Source organism: Fukomys damarensis, unplaced genomic scaffold, assembly GCF_012274545.1.
Source record: "Fukomys damarensis isolate Sample0158 unplaced genomic scaffold, DMR_v1.0_HiC HiC_scaffold_24, whole genome shotgun sequence".
Taxonomy (NCBI): domain Eukaryota; kingdom Metazoa; phylum Chordata; class Mammalia; order Rodentia; family Bathyergidae; genus Fukomys; species Fukomys damarensis.
The window spans coordinates 43883635-43887693 of NW_022900936.1; positions in this window are offsets into that span (position 1 = coordinate 43883635).

A 4059-nucleotide genomic window follows, 5' to 3' on the forward strand; every position below is an offset into this window, starting at 1 on the left:
AGAGGTATGATACAGTACCATCCTACATCAATAATACTAGAATCAGTTTTGGTTTGAAATTTACTTTGTCTGCCAATAAGATTGCTGCCCATTTTTTTCTGGGCTCCTGTCACATGAAGAATTGTTTTCTATCTTTTCACTTTCAGTCTCTGGGCTTCTTTTTGCACTAGGTGTGTTTCTTGTATACAATATATTGTTGGATTTTGCTTCTTATTCCATTGGTGAGTTGAGGCCCTTGACGTTGCTGGTTATAACTGATATGTACTGACTTATTATTGACATGTTATTGGCCTTTTGTTGACTCTTTTTACTTTTTCACCTTCTCCTTTTAATTTCTTGCCTTGCCTATTTGATTTGCTCTGTTGGGCCTCATGGTGTTGTTACCTTTATTGTCTTTTTCTAGGATATTGTTTAGAATTCCTTGTAGTGCTGGTTTGGTATTCATGTAGTTTCTCAGGTGTTCTTTGTCATGGAAGTGTCTTATTTCCCCATCCAGTTTGAAAGAGAATTTTGCAGGATACATCAGTCTAGGTTGGAGGTTGTTCTCTTTTAGTACTTGAAATATCTCATTCCAGGCTCTTCTTGCCCCAAGGGTTTGTGTTGAAAAGTCTGCTTTGATTCTGATGGGCTTTCCTTTATATGTGATTTGTTTCTTTTCTCTTACTGCTTGTAGTATTTTGTTCTTCTGTTGGGTTTCTGGGATCTTGATTATTATATGTCTAGGTGTAGATTTTTTTTTTAATTGTGGCTAGTTGGGGTGAAAGATAAGGGTCTAGTTTTAATCTTTGGGAGGTTGATATCCAGTTTTTCCAACACCATTTATTAAAGAGGCTATGTTTCCTCCAGTGAGGATTGTAGGCTCCTTTGTCAAAGATGAGGTAGCTGAGTATTTCTTGAATTGCTTCTACATCTTCCAATCTGTTCCCCTGATTATCAGGTCTGTTTTTTTGCCAGTAACATACTGCTTTTATCACAGTGGCTTGGTAGTATAGTTTCATATTGGGATTTGTTATACCCGCTGCCATGTGTCTGTTGCCTAGGATGGCTTTTGCTATTCTAGATCTCTTATGGTTCCAAATGTATTTTTGGATTCTTTTTTCTAGTTCTGTGAAATATTGTGTTGGAATTTCAATTGGCATTGCATTGAATCTGTATAGCAGTTTTGGTAGTATGGCCATTTTCACTATGTTGATTCTTCCTACCCAGGAGCAGGGGATATCTTTCCATTTTCTTCTATCCTCTTCAATCTCTTTTTTCAGAGTGCTGTATTTTTCCGTGTAGAGGCCTTTTGCTCCTTTTGTTAGATTGCTTCCTAGATACTTCATTTTCTTAGGATGCTATTGTGAAAGGAATTGTTTCCCTGATTTCTCTTTCAGTGAGTCTGTTATTTGTGTACAAGAAGACTATTGTTTTTTGTGTTGACCTTATATCCAGCTACTCTGCTGAAAGTGTCAATTAAGTCTAGAAGTCTTTTGGTGTAATTTTTGGGTCTTCAAGTTAGAGTGTCCTATCATCAAAAATAATGACAGTTTAACTTCTTCCTTTCCTATCTTTATTGCTTTAATTTCTTTCTCTTGTCTAATTGCTATGGCTAATGTTTCCAGAACTATATCGAAGAGGAGTGGTGATAGTGGGCATCCTTGTCTTGTTCCTGATTTTTATGTGAAAGTTTTCAGTTTTTGGCCATATAATATGATGTTGGCTGTTGGTTTTTATAGATAGCCTTTACTAAGTTGAGAGATAGACAATCTATTCCAATTTTTGAAGGGTTTTTATCATGAATGGGTGTTGAATTTTGTCAAATGCTTTTTCTGCATCTATCACGAGAATCATATGGTTTTTGTCCTTGACTCTGTTAATATAGTTTATTACATTTATTGACTTACGTATGTTGAACCATCCTTGCATCCCTGGAATAAATCTGTCCTGGTCAGGATGTAGGATCTTCTTGATGATTTTCTGTATTCTGTTTGCTAGTATCTTATTAAGGATTTTTGCATTTATATTCATTAAGGAGATTGGCCTATAGTTCTCTTTTTTAGTTAGGTCTTTCTGTGGTTTGGGAATCAAAGTAATACTTGCTTCCAGGAATGAATTTGGAAGTATTTCTTCCCTTTCAATTTCATTGAAAAGTTTAAAGAGTAGTGGCAGGATTTCTTTTCTAAATGTTTTGTAAAATTCAGCGGTGCATCCATCAGGACCTGGGTGTTTCTTTTTTGTAAATTTTTAATTACATTTTCAATTTCACTGTTTGTAATCAGGGTGTTTAGAATTTTTTTATCTTCATTCAACTTTGGTAATTCAAAAGTATATCTAGAAATCTGTCCATTTCTTCTGTTTTCCATTTTGTTAGAGTACAGGTTCTCAAAGTAGGTATTGACAATCCTCTGGATCTCTGTTGGATCTGTTGTGACTTCCCCTTTTTCATTCCTAATCACAAGGATCTGAGCCTTTTCTTTCTTTCTTTCTTTCTTTTTTTCTTTTTTGTTTTGACAAGGTGGGCTAAGGGTTTATCAATTTTATTTATTCTTTTAAAAAAACCAACTCTTCAATTCATTTATTTTTGTATCATTTTCTTAGTTTCCATTGCATTGATTTCTGCTCTAATCTTTATAATTTCCTCGCTTGTTTGAGCTTTGGGTTTTTCTTGCTGATTTCACACTTTGGTACAATAACCAAATCAGCATCGTGCATACTGGGGACATAACACTATGCAATGGTCATTGATTTCAGTACAAATGTCACCACACTTCTCTCTGTTAAAAGGCCAGGGAGTATTTTAGGCTTTACATGTCATACAACCTTTTATACAACCACTGAACTCTGGTATTTTAGGGTGAAAATAGTTATAGACAATACGTAAATGAAAAGTGGTCTAACACTGTGGTCTAACAAAATCATTATTTACTACAAAGGTGCCAGGCTGGATATAGTCCTTGGACTATAGTTTTTGGTCCCTGATTTAGAATGTATAGCAAACACTTGGAGACAGCCTTCTACTCTTGCAGGATAACATATCTTAGTTGCTGTCAGTATTAAATATTAAAAAGCCATTCTATCACTCTATTAGAGAGTGGCAGTTTCTTGGTGTGGGCTCTCATCTGATAGGACCCACTACCATGCCCCTTCTGTTCTAAGTGGGACTTTTGTTCAAGTTCAGTATTATGAGGGATGTTTGGTTATCTGCTCAATGACTTTAATATCTTATAGCCCTCAGATATTTATGTCAACCAAGACAGTGTCAGGTGTTAGGAAAGAAAATGAAATGTGCCTTCTCTAGAGTAAATCTGATGCAATGGAATCAATGTACTCTCAGTTGCTTACTGATCCTTCCACTCTATTGGGGGCTCAAGTTTTCCTTGCTGGATGTTGGATTTTAAATGTGGCAATAGTGAGACAAGTTTTGATAATTGGAGACTGAAACATTTGGATGTGGTATAGCCTCTATCCTTGCTATCTCAGATACTACCTTCACTAGATATTGTCCCATCACTGAGGTAGTGTATGAGGATACCAACTGACATTAGATGACCTATAGCTCAACCTGGTGTTTTTCCTCATCACAGAGCCTGTAGGAATATAATCTCTTCTGGAACGAATGACAGTAGTATTAGAGCTACTTGGATTGTAGCCTAGACTCACTGCAGAGCTTTTCCTCTTCTTAGAGTCCCACCAAAAGCAGGTAGTGTTTTATTTTATTTTTAAAAATATTTTTATTGGTACATTTTAGATATACAATATAATTACATTCATCATTGGGGTCTTATACCTTTACATGACATATCTTGGTTCTTATATCTTCCCCATTCCCCTAGTCTCCCTTCCCCCCTCTTCCCTTCCCTATTTACAAAGACTTTGTTTCCATTTTTTTCTTTTTTTCTTACTTTTTCTCTTCCTATTTTACCTTTCCCCTACCCCTCCAGCAGGTAGTTTTTATATATTCTCAAGTCCAAGACATTTTCTCAAATGTACATATAATATTTTGATCCCCAGAACCTGAAGAAGACTTTAACTCATTGTGCTACCGTCCTAAAGATGGGAAGTATAGTAGATAGTAAT